This window comes from Lagenorhynchus albirostris, chromosome 14, assembly GCF_949774975.1.
Source record: "Lagenorhynchus albirostris chromosome 14, mLagAlb1.1, whole genome shotgun sequence".
NCBI classification, from domain to species: Eukaryota; Metazoa; Chordata; class Mammalia; order Artiodactyla; family Delphinidae; genus Lagenorhynchus; species Lagenorhynchus albirostris.
The window spans coordinates 16831948-16851942 of record NC_083108.1 but is presented as its reverse complement, the minus strand read 5'-3'; the positions used below and the strand labels follow the sequence as shown (position 1 = coordinate 16851942).

The window sequence follows — 19995 nt, the reverse complement described above, 5'->3', positions numbered from 1 at the left end:
CGGGCCTAAGCAACTTCCGGGTGTGGCTCCGCCCCGCTCCCCTCGCTCCCTCTCGGTGAGCTGGGGGCTCCCGGGGGCACCACCGGGGGCTCCCGGGGGCACCACCTGGGACTCCTTGGCTCCCTGAAATCCGGGTGGCGCTGCAGTCCTGATCCCCCCGGCCTGCGTCTCCCCAACTTTCCCGCTGAATCTTCCAGTTCCGCGCCACCCTCCACCTCCCGTAGTGGGCACAGTAGGGCCCTTCCGGCAACCGGATCCTGGATTGCGTTCCACATCCCCAGATAGTGGAATACTTGTGGAATTAACGTCGTCATCAAATACATTGAGCTCCAGCCACAAGCTGGGGTTGGAGGTAAGGGTCAGGGACAGAGCTAAGGGTTGTCCTGTCTCCCATTCACTAATTGCTTTGAAATATGAAGATGTTTTAATTTTCTAACTTCAAGGAACGAATGAATGTATTTCTGTATTTGTCACTCGGACTATAGGGTGTGTTTTTATTTTAAGTTACAAGAGTCACTATTACGGAGGCCGTGATAACGTTGTGAAAAGAACTAGGGCTTCAAACCTGGTTGGAATTCTGGTTCTGCCTTTTGCTGTGTGCCGTGGGATAAATGAGCTAACCCGTCTGAGCTTCAATTTCCCTATTTGTGAAGGTTGATTAAGTTCACTGCCCAGCAGTCGTAGGTACTAAGTAAAGGGTAGGTAACGTCATCATTCTCAACTTAGTGGAATACCAGAGTTTGTCCCTGAATCAAAGGAAAACAAACTATTGTTATGAAAGAAACTCTAAAAATAACTCTGTGCATAGGTTCCGAGTCTATCAAAAATATGAACCAGATACTTTTCTTGAAGAATATTTCCCCCAGTTTCATGGACTTTCCCCTTTTCCTCTTTGCTGAATGGTTTCTCTTTGCTCATGTGTTAGTTATCTATTGCTGCAAGGCAAATTCATTACCTCACATAGTTTCTGAGGGTCAGGCATTCGGGAGTAGCGGAGCCAGGGGTTCTGACACAGGGTCTCTCCAGAATCAAGCTGTGGGCAGGGGCTGCAGTCAGCTGATGCCTTGACTAGGTGAGGATCTGCTGCCAGGCACACACATGGCTCTTGGCAGAAGGCTGTGGTTTCACGTCAGGTGGGCTCTCCAGAGGGCTGCCAGTGACGGGGCAGCTGAGTTCCCACAGAAGCAAGTTCTGTATGAGAGAGAGAGAGAGAGAGAGAGAGAGAGAGAGAGAGAGAGAGAGAGACTGTATTGGTTGCCTATGTTGTATAATAGATTACCCCCAAACTCCAAGGAACAGTCGTTTTCTCACCAGGAATCTGGGCAAGGCCTAGGTGGGACCTCAGGTTCTGCGTCTCTCAAAAGACTGCAATCGAGGTGTCAGCTGGGGCTAATTTAAGATTTTTTTTAGCAGTTTGTTTTGAAAGTTGTATATGTAAGATTACTCAAAAATACAGAATGCTTCACGTATTTGTGTGCCATCTTTGCATGGGGGCCATGCTAATCTCTGTATCCTTCCACTTTTAGTATATGAGCTGCTGAAGTGAGCACAGGCTAAGATTTGTAAATCTCACCTGGGTGATGCTTTCCCACACACTCCTGTGGGTGTCGGCAGGATTCAGTTCCTCACAGGCTGTTGGACTGAGGGCCTCAGTTCTTCGCTGGCTCTTGGCCAGAGGTCTCCCTCAGCTCCTTGCCACGTGGGCCTTTCCGGTGGGCCGCTTGCTTCATCAGAGCAAGCGAGCAGGAAGGAGAGCATGCAGGCAAGATGGAAGCCATGGTCCTTTGTATCCCATCACTTTTGCCATATTCTGTTCATTAGATTCGAGTCACTTGGTCCAGCCTACACTCAAAGAAAGGGTTTTATACCAGGGCACGAATACCAGGCGGCAGGGATCATGGGGCCATCTTAGGAAGCTCTCTGCCACAACAACTAAACCCCGAGCTGCAGTGCCTTTTCATAACCTAACCAATGAATGACATTTCGTCATTTCCGCTATATGTTACTGGTCACACAGACCATCTCTAGTATAATATGGGAGAGGACTACATGGGGGGTGAATTCCAGGGGGTGGAGGTCACTGGGGGCCATACTAGAGGCTGACACCACAGCCCAACCAATGAATTTCTCCCCTTCATCCTGCTTTGAGCCCCCAGAGGCTGGCTTATGTGGACACATCAGTGGGCTCTCTGGCTTCTGGTCAGATGCAGCCAATGGGGAGCACCGGCAAGGATGGAGTGAAGTAGGGGTACATATTCCCCTAGCTCCCTCATTGCAGGCTGGCTGCACCTTCAACTGAAGGCCACAGGACCTGTCAGGTGGCACTAACAGTCATCTGAACTACCCTTCATGAATTTAGTTTCACCTGATCCATAAAATTGGATGTACACAGAAACATTCCACTGTAAAGAGGAAAGTGGGTCTACAGGACTGGGCCTGAAAATGACAGATTCCCGTAACACCTGCTTCGACCACTCCTCAACCCACACGTACAGACTCGGGGGATTTCCCCGTGTCCGGTCCGTGATACCTGCATAATATGCTGGCATGAGCCAGACGTGAGCAGCTATTGTATTACAGCCTCACTTGGGTGCAGCTCTGAAAAGACAGTGGCGGAGGGAAATCATCTCAGATGCTAGAACGTTGAGTGGATGACTGGTTTTCCACCTCTTACATGAGTGGAGATGGCCTGAGGGACTGATGGACACTGGCTAAAGGGTTGACCAGTTGATCAGAGAGTTGGAAAGAACAAGATTAGAGATTAGGTATGGCAGTCTGGTGGGGAAGTATGTGGATGAATTTTTCTGCATGGGCCTAGAATGTGACGATATCTTGCCCTGTGTGAATACCCAGGAGAAGGCATTCAGTATAGAGGAAGTCTTTGTAAACTGTGGATGTTGGCTTTTCCCACTCAGACCCCCACCCCCAGCCCAAGACCCCCAGTGCTTGTTCAAAGAAACCATATACAAAGTCGCTGTAATAACAGGATGGAGGCTATGCATGGGTTCAACGGCATGGGCTGCCCTTCATCAAGGCTGATCTGGCTGCCTGACTACCACTGCGGAGGACCCAGCCTGACAACAGCAGAAGCCAACTGTGAGGACCTGATAGGACACTAATCTTTGGGGGGACCAGGTGTCCAGCTGGTGGCTGGTGGGTTACATTCAACTCCTGGAGGAGGCAGCAATATGCCTGTCAACTGTAGAGTGGTTGTCCACATGCGGCTGTACCCTCCCTGCCTGCCGCCCTGGCATCTGCGGACTTAGAGAATGCTATGTCCATCTCCGCAGTACACAGCATCTTCTCTAACCAGGGAACACATTTTCAATGAAGGAAGTGTGACAGTGGGCGCATAACTGTGGAGTTCACTGTGTAATCATGTGCTTTGTGTCAAATTAGATTATTGCTTAAAATATTCACACATGCTTCCCTTTTCTATGTGAGAGAAATGTACTTTGCTGCTTCATTCATGTTGGGCTTGGCCATGTGGATTTTCTCTGACCATGGGAGGTGGGCAGATGTGATGCAAGCAAAGGTTTAAACTGTACTTGTACAGTTGAGTTTGTTTTCTTGCTCCTACCATCATGAGAAGAGTGAACCCCAAGTGGCCCACTGGTCCAAGGAAGGTGATAGAAATGTGACCTGGACCCAGTCTGCAGCTTGGAGCCAAGCCCATCGGAACCCAGCCCACACCAGCTTGACTCCTAGATGCATGAGTGAGAATAAATGATTGTGTTTTGCCTCTGAGTTTTGGAGCAGTTACACAGCTTTATTGTGGCAATAGTAGACTGATACATGCCCCATTACCCAGAAGCATCTGGCTTAAAAGAGAGCTGTATAGCCTACTGGGAGGCAGTTACGACACCCTGCGAGGTGTGATAGACAGTGTTGGGTGCAATCTCCCCCATAGTGGAATGCATATTATTGTTTTTTTGTATGTTTGTTGGTTTCAAACAATTCTCCAGGTATTTTCGTTTCTGTGAAGGAGTTGAAATGTGTGACCCACACTGAGGCCAGTAGGCAGAAATCTTTACTGTTCTTTGCGCAAGGGAAGGACAACCTCTCCTAACACCAGTGAGGACCACAGGAAATGGAAGTGGGAGAAGGGAACACAGCTCCAGGGCTACTGCAGGCCAGCCCCTCTGCCCACTACCCTCAGCCTCTACCCCCAGTAATAAAAACAAAGTGGTCGGGTCGCACCTCCTCTTTCCCAGGGCGGTTCTCTCCTCATTTACCCACAGCCGGCATTGAACTTGCCTCTGCTCTGTGTCTGGTAGGTGGCCCATACATGTCACCACCGGATAGTAGGTAAGAGGCCATCCTGGCATCCTTCCAGAGCACTTAGCACAGAGCCTTGCTCTCAGTAAGTGATTGGTGTATCATTCTGTTTGGGGGGACAATCTCGTTTAGTCCAGCCTCCCTCCGGAAGCAGAACTTCCCTTACAGCATCGCGGAAGGGGTCACTTCCAAGAACAAACTGAAGTTTGACGGTGCTCATGAGTGCATGAATAAATGAATGAATTCAGTGAATGGCATTGCTCTTTTCTCCTCATCTGACTGTGGCCTGCTGGGAGCACCCTCGTCTAGCGGTCCTCGATGTTTCGGCCCCACGCCCAGTCAGGGTTGTTCTAGTCTCTCGGCGGACGTCCCCTTCGCTCAAGCGAAGTCGCGGTCCTAACACTGTAATGGCCCCCGAGGGCCACCGTAGCTGGCCGCCGACTTGCGCTTAAAGCCCGCGCTGGCGGCGGCGCCATTTTGTCTCCGGGCACTTCCGCGTGTGCGCACCTGGTCCTGCTTTTCCGGCTGCGGGCGCAACTCTCAGTTGTGGGCAGGCCGGACCTCGAGCGATGCTTTCAGCGTTTCATCTCCGAGCAAACTCACAGGCGTCTTTAGAGCTTTCTCAGGCACTCAGTTATTTGCTCCTCAAAACAGTTTCGGAGAGAGAAGAAATCACTGTAAGCGCCTCTCAGGCACCTTTCCCCATCCCGGGACCGGGAACGGGGGTGGGGGGGGTGGGTGCTGGGAGGAGAGGCCTAGTGTTTGCTTCATTAGCAAATTGGTCAAGCAATCAAAAAAAGAAAATCTCAGTAATATTTAAAACCGGTTTGAAATTGCAGACAAAAAGTGGGTTATCATTACGGTGAAACTATTAATTTAAGGAACTGAAAACGTAACTTGTAGAGTGAAATGTAAACACTTAGGTTTGCTTGTTAATTCAGTGATTCTCAGGCTCCTTCACGTTCGTCAACTGCTACCTTTATCTATAATTTCTCCCTTAAAAAGTGAGTGAAATTGTTTTAAAGTCCTGCTGTCCTTTAAGGAGGGTAAATAATGGGGCTCTGAAGCCAGATACCCTAGGACACAGGGCTCTTACGTTCTGCCTCGGCGACCCTGGTCGGGTTCCTTAACCTCTCTGAGCCACGGGATTTTCGACTGTAAAATGCTAATCATCCTCTGGAAAGGTTGCCTTTGTGAGGTTGGTATGAGGTTAAGTTATACAGAAATGCTTAGTGTGTGCTTGGTATCTAGGGAGCCTTCTGAATTAGGGCACAAATGATATCGATAGTTAATTATGGTTCTTTTGTTCCACGATCCTGCATAATCACACTTTCAAGCCTTCAAGCTGCTGAGGGCTTCTGGTGGGCCCGCCCCATCCCCTGCCCCGCCCTCCTTCGCCCCCAGTGAATTCAAAGTATCTCAGACCCTGGAGATCCTTTCCACTGCCCCACTTCTCAGGAAATGACCCATCTCTTGCTTCAGGCCATTAAATAGGAGCCTTCTGAAGGTCTTTCCTCAAAACTCAAACTTTTCAGCCTCAACACCCATCCTTACCTTCTAGTACCATGTAAGTACAGTTGACCCTTGAACAACACGAGTTTGAACTGATAGCTGGATTTTGTTCAATTAATAGATACTGCAGTACTACACACCTGAGGTTAGTTGAATCTGCAGATGGTTGATTATAAGGTTGTATTTGGATTTTCTGCCGAGTGGGTGCTCCTGACACACCTCCCCCTCCCCAACCAATGTGTTCAGGGCTCAGCTGTGATATCCCTCCTGTGTTCTGGATCCTCCTTAGTTCTGCATTCTAATTTCTACACTTCAACCAGGGCCAACACTTAGAAACATAAATCCCATCATTTCATTCTCCAGCTCCCCCTGCAGGTTCACCGGGCTGCGTGTGCTCTGGCTGCTTGTTGCTTTCTGAAAGCACAATTCACAGTAGCCAGGGGTAGTTTCTTTGAATTGTCCTGGGTACAGTGTGGGATTTGGGGTAGCCTTAAAGAAAGGTGAAGGCAGAGTTAAATGAAAGGAGCTGGGGAAGCTTTCAAAGCAGAGTGAATTGTGTTCGCTGAAAGCAGTGAGGGAGACCTCCTCCAGGTGATTTTGAAGAGCAATCATGGTATCAGTTTAGCAGGAGTTGAGGCTTCTAGAGGCCCAGCTAATGATATCTTGGTTTATGGGGTGTTTTGTTGTTGTTTGCTGTTGGAGCAGATCAAAGTGAAGGTATTTTCACCCAAAGCCACAAAATCCTAAGAAATCCTAGTCTTGGATAAACCCAGTAAACTGAAAAGAGCTCTTCTGGTCCACATTTACTCAAGGTGTTTACAGTGGTGAAATTCTGATGCAAATTTTCCCAAAACTTGAACCGTAACTCTACTTTTATAAATAGTCCTTAGTGTTATCTCTGTTAAACTCTTCAATAAGCATGCACTTTTATGTCAGTCACACAAAATTTAAATGAGGAAGCTGAAGGTAGGTGAGCATTCCAAAGTGAATGGTAACAGGAAGCCTCGTGTAGGATTTCCATAGACTGGCTTACTCATTATGCAGCAGGGCTCAGCATCCATTTTGTAACGAACCTGCAAGATGACTCCCATTTGGCAAATTGACCTCTAATCTAAGGTTGATTCTTATCACTTGGGAGAATTGATTCCTGATGAGAAATGCTAGACAATGGAACCGTCCCTCGTTGGCCTCACAGTCCAGATCCAATATCTTTAATCCCTTGGTGGAAAAAAACAGAAACATTCCCTGGCTTGTGACAGCACCTCAGGAATGATTGCTGTTGTTGAACAGCATCAGGGGCCAAAGGAACCTTGATCGTCTCTCCAACTGGAGATCATAGGCAGGTTATCTGGAGTGAGTAACATATCTTGAATTTGGCAGGAGCACCCTGGGTTTTTAACCACCATAGTTGGTTGGGAGGTTTGGATTTCTCTCCATGGTAGAATTTCCCTTCCTCTTATGTTTATTGTAAACAGCTGCATTATAATTTGATTCAAGTTTGTTTTTTGTTGTTGTTTTTGCGGTACGCGGGCCTCTCACTGTTGTGGCCTCTCCCGTTGCCGACGTAGCACAGGCTCCGGACGCGCAGGCTCAGCGGCCATGGCTCACGGGCCCAGCCGCTCCGCGGCATGTGGGATCCTCCCGGACCAGGGCACGAACCTGTGTCCCCTGCATCGGCAGGCGGACTCTCAACCACTACGCCACCAGGGAAGCCCAATTCAAGTTTTGAGGCCAGGGAATTCCCTGGTGGTCCAGTGGTTAGGACTTTGCGCTTCCACTGCAGGGGACACGGGTTCCGTCCCAGGTCAGGGAACTAAGATACTGCAAGCCGCGCAGCCAAAAAAAGGGAAAAAAAAACGGGAGTTTTGAGGCCAAATTTCCTTTCTGTTTTTTTTTTTTTGCCATGCTGCTCGGCTTGTGGGATCTTAGTTCCCCAACCAGGGATTGAAACCCGGGCCCTTGGCAGTGAGAGTGTGCAGTCCTAACCACTGGACCGCCAGGGAATTCCCGAGGCCAAATTTCTGATAATTTAAAAACTATGAGAGTTATTTCTTCCTATGCATCTTACTGCTGAGCTCATCTTAGCTGATACTGGGTGGCACAGAAGCAAATCTATACTGGTCTTTGAATCTGGAACATTCTCTCAGATTTTATTGGTGCTACCCCATATTTGACATGACCTTAAGATGTTAGTCAGATTCTTCTGAGGTCAGAGAAAACATATGTACATATACATGGCCTAACAGAACACTGCTCTCAGTCTATAACCATGAACAGGAAGCCACCATGTCTTTGGATTCCCAGTCACCCAAGGGAGCAGGGTAAACAGCTGAGGGTTGCTGGTCTAGTGAGGAATTTGTGGGCTAGGGAAATCCTTTGAGAAGATTTGTAACTTAAGCAGGAAAAATATCAACTCAAACTACCCTTTTTTGGCTTAAATGTCATTTCTATTGTTATTTAATTTTTGGAGTAGATAATATATATTCATATGGTTTAAAACTTCTAAAAAATGTTAAAAACGTGAAAAAATAATTCACTTTTAAAAGTCTCCCCACTTCTTTGCTTTTTTTTCTTTCTTTAAAACAGCTTCTTTTGAGGTACACATACAGTAAGCCCCCTACATACCAACGACTTCCGTTCTGAGAGCGTGTTCATAAGTCCAGTTCGTAAGTCCAACAAAGTTAGCCTAGGTACACAACACAATCGGCTATATATTAATACTAGTTTACTGTAATAGGTTTATAATACTTTTCACAGAAATAATACATAAAAAACAAACACAAAAAATAAAAACATTTTGAGTCTTACAGTACAGTACCTTGAAAAGTATAGTAGTACAGTACAACAGCTGGCATACAGGGGCTGGCATCGAGTGAGCAGGCAAGAAGAGTTACTGACTGGAGGAGGGAGAGGAGGTGGGAGGTGGTAGAGCTGAAGTATCATCAGCAGTAGGAGAAAGCTGCAGTTTCACTCACGCCTGACTGATGGGCCGCACGTTCACATTTTTGAAAGGTCACAACTTGAAGGTTCGTATGTAGAGGACTTACTATATTTAAAGTGTGCAATTTTATATTTTTTAACATGTCATATACCTATTAAACCATCACCACAATCAAGATAGTAAACAGATTCGTCACCCCCAAAAGTTTTCTCGTGCCTCTTTTAATCCTTCCTCATGCATTTCCCTAAGGACTAATGATGTTGAGCATCTGTTCTTGTGCTGTTTTGCCATATGTGTTATCTCCCCCCGCCCCTGGTATTATTGAGGTGTAATTGACATACAGAACTGTGTAAGTTTAAGGTGTACAGCATGATGATTTGACTTACATATATAGTGAAATGATTACCACATTAAGTTTAGTTAACATCCATCATCTCATATCAATATAAAATAAAGGAAAAATTTTTTTCCTTGTGATGAGAACCCTTAGGATTTATGCTCTTAACAACTTATGTATATATATTTATCATACAACTTACATATATATTTATCAAGCATATAGTCATCATGCATCCCTAGTACTTATTTATCTTATAAGTGGAAGTTTGTGCCTTTTGACCGCCTTCATCCAGTTTCTCCCACCCTTCTCCACCTCTGATAACCACAGATCTGATCACTTTTTCCATGATTTTGGCTATTTTTTTAGATTCCACGTATAAGTAAGATCATCTAATATTTGTCTTCCTCTCCCTGATTTATTTCACTTAGCATAATGCCCTCAAGGGCCATCTATGTTGTCACAAATAGCAGGATTTCCTCGTTTCTTACACTAATATTCCATTGTGTGTATATAGCACAGCTTCTTTATCCATTCATCCATTGATGGATACTTAGGTTGTTTCCATGTCTTGGTTATTGTAAATAATGCTGTTGTGAACATGGAGATGCAGATATCACTTTCACATGTTTTTGTTTTCTTCAGGTATATTCCCAGAAGTGGGATGTCTGGATCATATGGTAGTTCTGTTTTTAATGGTTTGAGGAACTCCATATTGTTTAACATAGTGGCTGAAACAATTTATAATCCCACCAATGTGCACAAGGGTTCCCTTTTCTTTGTATCCTGGCAACATTTGTTATCTTTTGTCTTTTTTTTTTTTTTTTTTTTGCTGTACGTGGGCCTCTAACTGTTGTGGCCTCTCAGGAGCACAGGCTCTGGACACGCAGGCTCAGCGGCCATGGCTCACGGGCCCAGCCGCTCCGCGGCATGTGGGATCTTCCCGGACCAGGGCACGAACCCGTGTCCCCTGCATCGGCAGGCGGACTCTCAACCACTGCGCCACCAGGGAAGCCCATCTTTTGTCTTTTTGATGCTAGCCATCCTGACAGGAGTGAGGTGATATCTCATTGTGGTTTTGATTTGGATTTCTCTAATGTTTAGTGATATTGAGCGTCGTCATGTACCTGTTGGCCATTCGTGTATCTTCTTTGGACAAGTATGTATTCAAGTTCTTTGCCCATTTTTAAATTGGATTCTTATTTTTTGTGCATATGAGTTCCCTGTGTATTTTGGATATTAGCCCCTTTTCAGGTAAATGGTTTGCAAATGCTTCTTCCCATTCCAAAGGTTATCTTTTAATTTTGTTGACTTTTTTCTTTTGCTGTGCAGCTTTCTGGTTTGATGTAGTTCCATTTGTTTATCTTTTATTTTGTTGCTTGTGCTTTAGGTGTCATATTTTAAAAAATCATTGCCAAGATCCATGTCGAGGAGCTTTTTTTCTGTGTTCTGCTAGGAGGTTTATGGTTTCAGGTCTTACATTTAGGTCTTTGATCCATTTGGAATTAATTTTTGTGAGTGGTGTAAGATAAGGGTGGAATTTCATTCTCCTCCATGTGGATATCCAATTTTTACCATTTATTGCAGAGACACTATTTTCTCCATTGAGTATTATTGGCTTCCTTGTCAAATATTATCTGACCATATATACTTGGGTTTATTTCTGGGCTCTTGATTCTGTTCCATTAGTCTATTTATCTGTTTTTATGCCAGTACCATACTGTTGATTCCTGTAGTTTTGTAAGTATAGCTTGAAATCAGGAAAGTGATACCAGCCGCTTTGTCCTTTTTTCTCAGGATTGCTTTGGCTATTCAGAGTCTTTTGTGCTTCCATATAAATTTTAGCATTGGTTTTTCTACTTCTGTAAAAAATGCCATTGGAATCTTGATAGGAATTGCATCAAATCTCTAGATGGCTTTTGGTAGTGTTGACACTGCAGCAATATTCTTCACATCCATGAACACAGGATACCTTTCCATTTATTTGTGTTGTCTTTGATTTCTTTCTTTCATCAGTGTCTTGTAGTTTTCAGAGTAGAGATCTTTCACCTCCTTGGTTAAATTCACTGCTAAATATGCTATTGTTTTTGATGCTCCTGTAAATGGAATAATTTTCTTTCTTTTTCAGATAATTTATTATAATAGAGATGCTACTGATTTTTCAATGTTAATGTTGTATTCTACAACTTTACTAGATTCATTGATTAGATTTAACAGGTTATTTTTGATAGTCTTTAGGATTTTCTTCTTTTTTTGAATTTCTGAATTTTATTTTATATATTTTTTTATACAACAGGTTCTTATTAGTCATCAGTTTTATACACATCAGTGTATACATGTCAATCCCAATCGCCCAATTCAGCACACCACCACCCCCACTCCACCACGGTTTTCCCCCTTTGGTGTGCACATGTTTGTTCTCTACATCTGTGGCTCAATTTCTGCCCTGCAAACCAGTTCGTCTGTACCATTTTTCTAGGTTCCACATACATGCGTTAACATACGATATTTGTTTTTCTCTTTCTGACTTCACTCTGTATGGCAGTCTCTAGATCCATCCACGTCTCAACAAATGACTCAATTTTGTTCCTTTTTATGGCTGAGTAATATTCCATTCTATATATGTACCACAACTTCTTTATCCATTTGTCTGTCGATGGGCATTTAGGTTACTTCCATGACCTGGCTATTGTAAATAGTGCTGCAATGAACATTGGGGTGCATGTGTCTTTTGGAATTATGGTTTTCTCTGGGTATATGCCCAGTAGTGGGATTGCTGGATCACATGGTAATTCTATTTTTAGTTTTTTAAGGAACTTCCATACTGTTCTCCATAGTGGCTATATCAATTTACATTCCCACCAACAGTGCAAGAGGGTTCCCTTTTCTCCACACCCTCTCCAGCATTTGTTGTTTGCAGATTTTCTGATGTTGCCCATTCTAACTGGTGTGGGGTGATACCTCATTGTAGTTTTGAGTTGCATTTCTCTAATAATTAGTGATGTTGAACAGCTTTTCATGTGCTTCTTGGCCATCTGTATGTCTTTGGAGAGAGATCTATTTAGGTCTTCTGCCCATTTTTGATTGGGTTGTTTGTTTCTTTAATATTGAGCTGCATGAGCTGTTTATATATTTTGGAGATTAATCTTTTGTCCGTTGATTCATTTGCAAATATTTTCTCCCATTCTGAGGGTTGTCTTTTGATCTTGTTTATGGTTTCCTTTGCTGTGCAAAAGCTTTGAAGTTTCATTAGGTCCCATTTGTTTATTTTTATTTCCATTACTCCAGGAGGTGGATCAAAAAAGATCTTGCTGTGGTTTATGTGAGAGTGTTCTTCCTGTGTTTTCCTCTAAGAGTTTTATAGTGTCCGCTCTTACATTTAGGTCTCAAATCCATTTTGAATTTATTTTTGTGTATGGTGTTAGGGAGTGTTCCAATTTCATTCTTTTACATGTAGCTGTCCAGTTTTCCTAGTACCACTTATTGAAGAGGCTGTCTTTTCTCCATTGTATATCTTTGCCTCCTTTGTCATAGATTAGTTGACCATAGGTGTGTGGGTTTATCTCTGGACTTTCTATCTTGTTCCATTGATCTATGTTTCTGTTTTTGTGCCAGTACCGTATTGCCTCGATTACTGTAGCTTTGTAGTATAGTCTGAAGTCAGGGAGTCTGATTCCTCCAGCTCTGTTTTTTCCCTCAAGACTGCTTTGGCTGTTCGGGGTTTTTTGTGTCTCCATACAAATTTTAAGATGATTTGTTCTAGTTCTGTAAAAAATGCTATTGGTAATTTGATAGGGATTGCTTTGAATCTGTAGATTGCTTTGGGTAGTATAGTCATTTTCACAGTATTAATTCTTCCAATCCAAGAACATGGTATATCTCTCCATCTGTTGGTATCATCTTTAATTTCTTTCACCAGTGTCTTACGGTTTTCGGCATACAGGTTTTTTATCTCCCTAGGTAGGTTTATTCCTAGGTATTTTATTCTTTTTGTTGCAATGGTAAATGGGAATGTTTCCATAATTTCTGTTTCAGATTTTTCATCATTAGTGTATAGGAATGCAAGAGATTTCTGTGCATTAATTTTGTATCTTGCAACTTTACCAAATTCATTGATTAGCTCTAGTAATTTTCTGGTGGCATTTTTAGGATTCTCTATATATAGTATCATGTCATCTGCACACAGTGACAGTTTTACTTCTTCTTTCCCAATTTGTGTTCCTTGTATTTCTTTTTCTTCTCTGATTGCTGTGGCTAGGACTTCCAAAGCTATGTTGAATAATAGCGGTGCGAGTGGACATCCTTGTCTCGTTCCTGATCTTAGAGGAAATGCTTTCAGTTTTTCTTGATTGAGAATGATGTTTGCTGTGGGTTTGTCGTGTATTGCCTTTATTATGTTGAGGTAGGTTCCCTCTGTGCCTACTTTCTGGAGAGTCTTTATCATAAATGGGTGTTGAATATTGTCAAAAGCTTTTCCTGCATCTATTGAGATGATCATGTGGTTTTTATTTTTCAGTTTGTTAATATGGTGTATCACATTGATTGATTTGTGTATACTGAAGAATCCTTGCATCCCTGGGATAAATCCCACTTGATCGTGGTGTATGATCCTTTTAATGTGTTGTTGGATTCTGTTTCCTTGTATTTTTTTTCGGTACACGGCCCTCTCCCGCCGCGGAGCACAGGCTCCGGACGCGCAGGCTCAGTGGCCATGGCTCACGGGCCCAGCCGCTCTGCAGCATGTGGGATCCTCCCATACTGGGGCATGAACCCACGTCCCTTGCATCATCAGGTGGACTCTCAACCACTGCGCCACCAGGGAAGCCCTGTTTGCTAGTATTTTGTTGAGGATTTTTGCATCTATATTCATCATTGATATTGGTCTGTAATTTTCTTTTTTTGTAGTATCTTTGTCTGGTTTTGGTATCAGGCTGATGCTGGCCTCATAGAATGAGTTTGGGAGTGTTCCTTCCTCTGCAATTTTGTGGAAGAGTTTGAGAGGGCTGGGTGTTAGCTCTTCTCTAAATGTTTGATAGAATTCACCTGTGAAGCCATCTGGTCCTGCCCTTTTGTTTGTTGGGAGATTTTTAATCACAGTTTCAATTGCATTACTTGTGATTGGTCTGTTCATATTTTGTTTCTTCCTGGTTCAGTCTTGGAAGGTTATACCTTTCTAATAATTTGTCCATTTCTTCCACATTGTCCGTTTTATTGGCACAGAGTTGCTTGTAGTAGTCTCTGAGGATGCTTTGTATTTCTGTGGTGTCTGTTGTAACTTCTCCTTTTTCATGTCTGATTTTTTTTTTTTTTTTTTGCGGTACACGGGCCTCTCACTGTTGCGGCCTCTCCCATTGCGGAGCGCAGGCTCAGCGGCCATGGCTCCCGGGCCCAGCCGCTCCGCGGCACATGGGATCCTCCCAGACTGGGGCATGAATCCATGTCCCCTGCATCGGCAGGTGGACTCTCAACCACTGCGCCACCAGGGAAGCCCTTGATGTCTAATTTTATTGAGTCCTCTTCCTCTTTTTCTTGATGAGTCTGGCTAATGGTTTATCAATTCTGTTTATCTTCTCAAAGAATCAGGTTTTAGTTTTATTGATCTTTGCTATTGTTTTCTTTGTTTCTATTTCATTTATTTCTGCTCTGATCTTTATGATTTCTTTCCTTCTGCTAACTTTGGGTTTTGTTTGTTCTTCTTTCTCTAGTTCCTTTAGGTATAAGGTTAGATTGTTTACTTGATATTTTTCTTGTTTCTTGAGGTAGGCTTGTATAGCTATAAATTTTTTTCTAGGAACTGCTTTTGCTGCATCCCATATGTTTTCGGACGTTGTGTTTTCATTGTCATTTGTGTCTAGGTATTTTTTGATTTCCTCCTTGATCTCTTTAGTGATCTCTTGGTTATTTAGTAACATATTGTTTAGCTTCCATGTGTTTGTGTTTTTTACCTTTTTTTCCCTGTAATTCATTTCTAATCTCATAGCGTTGTGGTCAGAAAGGATGCTTGATATGATTTAAATTTTCTTTAATTTACTGAGGCTTGATTGTGACCCAAGATGTGATCTATCCTAGAGGATGTTCCGTGCACACTTGAGAAGAAAGTGTAATCTGCTGGTTTTGGATGGAATGTCCTATAAATATCAATTAAATATCTGGCCTATTGTGTCATGTAAAGCTTCTGTTTCCGTATTTATATTTTCATTTTGGATGATCTGTCCATTGGTGTAAGTGAGGTGTTAAAGTCCCCCACTATTATTGTGTTACTGTTGATTTCCTCTTTTATAGCTGTTAGCAGTTGCCTTATGTATTGAGGTGCTCCTATGTTGGGTGCATATATATTTATAATTGTTATATATTCTTCTTGGATTGATCCCTTGCTCATTATGTAGTGTCCTTCCTTGTCTCTTGTAACATTCTTTATTTTGAAGTCTGTTTTATCGGATGTGAGTATTGCTACTCCAGCTTTCTTTTGATTTCCATTTGCATTGAATATTTTTTTCCATCCCTTCACTTTTGGTCTGTATGTGTCTCTAGGTCTGATGTGGGTCTCTTGTAGACAGCATATATACAGGTCTTGTTTTTGTATCCATTCAGTGAGCCTGTGTCTTTCGGTTGGAGCATTTAATCTATTCACTTTTTTTTTTTTTTTTTTGGACTACGCAGGCCTCTCACTGTTGTGGCCTCTCCTGTTGTGGAGCACAGGCTCCGGACGCACAGGCTCAGCGGCCATGGCTCCCGGGCCCAGCCGCTCTGCGTCATGTGGGATCCTCCCAGACCGGGGCACGAACCTGCGTCCCCTGCATCGGCAGGCGGACTCTCAACCACTGCGCCACCAGGGAAGCCCAAAAGTAATTATTGATATGTATGTTCCTATGACCATTTTCTTAATTGTTTTGGGTTTGTTTTTATAGGTCCTTTTCTTCTCTTGTGTTTCCCACTTAGAGAAGTTCCTTTAGCATTTGTTGTGGAGCTGGTTGGGTGGTGCTGAATTCTCTTAGCTTTTGCTTGTCTGTAAAGGATTTGATTTCTCCATCGAATCTGAATGAGATCCTTGGCAGGTACAGTAATCTTGGTTGTAGTTTCTTCCCTTTCATCACTTTAAATATATTATGCCACTCCCTTCTGGCTTGTAGAGTTTCTGCTGAGAAATCAGCTGTTAACCTTATGGGAGTTCCTTTCTATGTTATTTGTCATTTTTCCGTTGCTGCTTTCAATAAGTTTTCTTTGTTGTTAATTTTTGCCAATTTGATAACTCTGTGTCTCAGCGTGTTTCTTCTTGGGTTTATCCTGTATGGAACTCTATGTGTTTCCTGGACTTGGCTGGCTATTTCCTTTCCCATGTTAGGGAAGTTTTTGACTATAATGTCTTCAAATATTTTCTCTGGTCCTTTCTCTCTCTCTTCTCCTTCTGGAACCCCTATAATGCGAATGTTGTTGCGTTTAATGTTGTCCCAGAGGTCTCTTAGGCTGTTTTTTCATTTCTTTTCATTCTTTTTTCTTTATAGTCTGTTCCACGGCAATGAATTCCACCATTCTGTCTTCCAGGTCACTTTTCTGTTCTTTTGCCTCAGTTATTGATTCCTTCTTATGTAGGAAGGAATTCCTACACTATTGATTCCTTCTAGTGTAGTTTTCATTTTAGTTATTGTATTGTTCATATCTGTTTGTTGTTTAATTCTTCTCGGTCTTTGTTAAACATTTCTTGCATCTTGATCTTTGCCTCCATCCTTTTTCCGAGGTCCTGGATCATCTTCACTATCATTATTCTGAATCCTTTTTCTGGAAGGTTGCCCATCTCCACTTCATTTAGTTGTTTTTCTGGGGCTTTATCTTCTTCTTTCACCTGGTACATAGTCCACTGTCTTTTCATCTTGTCTATCTTTCTGTGAATGTGGTTTTTGTTCCACAGGCTGCAGGATTTTAGTTTTTATTGCTTTTGCTGTCTGTTCTCTCGTGGATGAGGCTATCTAAGAGGCTTGATGGGAAGGACTGGTGGTGGGTAGAGCTGACTGTTGCTCTGGTGGGCAGAGCTCAGTAAAACTTTAATCCACTTGACTGTTGATGGTGGTGCTGGGTTTCCTCCCTGTTGGTTGTTTGGCCTGAGGCAACCTAACACTGGAGCTTACCTGGGCACTTTGGTGGGGTAATGAGGGACCCTGGGAGGGCTTACGCCAGGGAGTACTTCCCAGCACTTCTGCTGCCGGTGTCCTTGTCCCCATGGTGAGCCACAGCCACCCCCCCCCCACCTCTGCAGGAGACCCTCCAACACTAGCAGGTAGGTCTGGTTCAGTCTCCTATCGGGAGACTGCTCCTTCCTCTTGGTCTCGATGTGCATACTCCTTTTGTGTGCCCTCCAAGAATGGAGTCCCTGTTTCCCGCAGTCCTGTCGAAGTCATGCAGTCAAATCCCGCTAGCCTTCAAAGTCTGGTTCTCTAGGAATTCCTCTTCCCGTTGCTGGACCCCTAGGTTGGGAAGCCTGACGTGGGGCTCAGAACTTTCACTGCAGCGGGTGGACTTCTGTGGTATAAGTGTTCTCCAGTTTGTGAGTCACCCACCCAGCAGTTATGGGGTTTGCTTTTATTGTGATTGCATTGCTCCTGCCATCTCATTGTGGCTCCCCCTTTGTCTTTGGTTGTGGGGTATTTTTTTTGGTGAGTTCCAGTGTCTTCCTGTTGATGATTGTTCAGCAGTTATGATTCCGGTGCTCTAGCAAGAGGGAGTGAGCGCATGTCCTCCTACTCTGCCATCTTGAACCAGTCTCCAGGATTTTCTATATATAAAAGCATTTCATCTGCAAATAGAAAATTTTACTTCGTCATTTCCAGTTCTGATGCCTCTTATTTCTTTTTCTTGCTGATTGCTCTGGCTGAAACTTCCAGTAATATGTTGAATAGGAGTGCTGAGAGGGGCATCCTTGTTCCTTATCTTAGAGGAAAATCTTTTAATCTTTCACTATTGAGTATGGTAATGTGGGCCTGATATAAATGGCCTTTATTATGTGGAGGGGTGTTCCTTCTGTACCTACTTTGTCGAGTTTTTATCATGAACAGATGTTGAATTTTGTCAAGTCCTTTCTCTGCATCTATGAAGATGATCACGTGTTTTTTCTTTCATTCTATTAATGTGTTGTATGGCATTGATTGATTTGCATATGTTGAACTGTCCTTGATCACAGGGATAAATGCTCCTTGATCAGGGTGAATGATCTTTTAATGTGCAGCTGAATTTGGTTTGGTATTATTGAAAAATTTTGCATCTGTGTATGTCAGGGATACTGGCCTGTAGTTTTCTCTTCTTGTAGTCCTTTTCTGGCTTTGGTATCAGGGTACTGCTGGCCTCATAAAATGTGTTTGTGGTATTCCGTCCTCCTCTAGCTTTTGGAAAAGTCTGAGAAGGATTGGCATTAATTCTAATTTAAATGTTTGGTAAAATTCACCACTGAAGCCATCTGTCTGGTCTTGAGCTTTTTTCATTGGGAGATTTTTGATTACTGATTCAGTCTCCTTGCTAGTAATTGGTATGTTCAGATTTGCTATTTCTTTTTGATCCAGGCTTGGTAGGTTGTATGCATCTAAGAATTTTTCCATTTCTTTTAGGTTGCCCAGTTTTTCTACATACAGTTGTTCATAGTAGGCTCTTATGATCCTTTGTATCTCTGGGGTATCAGTTGTAATATTTCCTTTTCATTTATAATTTTGTTTATTTGGGCCCTCTTTTTTTCTTCATTAGAATAGCTAAAGGTTTGTCAAGTTTATTGTTTCAAAGAACCAGCTATTTGTTCTTTTAATCTTTAAACATTTTTTTCTGCTGTTTTATTTATTTCTGATCTAATCATTATTTCTTCTGCTAAGTGTGATCTCAGTTTGTTCTCCTTTTTATAGATCCTTAAGTCATACAGTTGATTATTTAAATCTTTATTGATGATTAATAAAGACATTTATTACTATGAATTTTCCTCTTAGAACTGCTTATGCTGCATCCTGTGAGTTTTGGTGTGTTGTTTCCATTTTCATTTGTCTAAAGATACTTTTTAAATTTTCCCTTTAATTTTTTCTTTGATCCATTGGTTGTTGAGGAGAGTGTTATTTAATTTCCATTGTATTTGTGAATTTTTCAGTTTTCCTCCTATTGTTAATTTCTTGTCTCATACCATTGTGGCCAGAGAAGTTGGTGCGGTTGTAACTTTTGGAATTTGCCAAGGATTGCTTTGTGGCCTAACATATGGTCTATCCTAGAAAATGTTCCATATGAGTTTGAAAAGAATGTGTGTTCTTTTGTTGGATAGAATGTTTATGTCCATGGGGTTCATTTGATTGATAGTGTTGTTCAGATCTGCTTTTTTTTTTTACATAAATTTATTTATTTTATTTCTTTATTTTTGGCTGTGTTGGGTCTTTGTTGCTGTGCACAGGCTTTCTCTAGTTGTGGTGAGCAGGGGCTACTCTTCGTTGTGGTGTACGGGCTTCTCATTGCAGTAGCTTCTTACTGTGGAGCATGGGCTCTAGGCGCGTGGGCTTCAGTAGTTGTGGTGCGGGGGCTCAACAGCGTGGTCTCACTAGTTGTGGCACACGGGCTTAGTTATTCTGTGGCTTGTCTTCTCCCAGACCAGGGCTGAAACCCGTGTCCCCTGCAATGGCAGGCGGATTCTTAACCGCTGTACCATCAGGGAAGCCCTGGATCTGCTTTTTTAAAATTGATTCTCTGGATGATCTACCTATTGTTGAGAGTATTAAAATCTCCAACTATATTGGATTGCTGTTTATTTGTCCTTTTTCTGTTAGTTTTTGCTTTATATATTTAGGTGCCCTGATGTTGGGTTATATAAATATTTACACTTGCTATATCTGCTTGATGGAGTGACACATTTATCATTGTACAATGACCTTCTTTGTTTCTTTTTACCATTTTTAGTTTAAAATTTACTTTGTCT

At 42.8% G+C, this 19995-nt stretch overlaps 1 long non-coding RNA gene and 1 other non-coding gene across 2 annotated transcripts in view; one reads left to right on the top strand and one right to left on the bottom strand.

Moving 5' to 3' along the window:
* Positions 1-26: 26 nt before the first annotated feature.
* The window catches only part of LOC132504129 (uncharacterized), a 54295-nt gene continuing 34326 nt past the window's right edge, over positions 27-19995 (top strand). The window contains exon 1 of the long non-coding RNA XR_009534748.1: positions 27-352. This is a non-coding gene — a long non-coding RNA (uncharacterized LOC132504129). The remainder of the gene's footprint in view (positions 353-19995) is intronic.
* LOC132504597 (U6 spliceosomal RNA) lies at positions 1447-1550 on the bottom strand. The gene has a single exon (XR_009534982.1). It is a non-coding gene; the product is annotated as a U6 spliceosomal RNA (small nuclear RNA).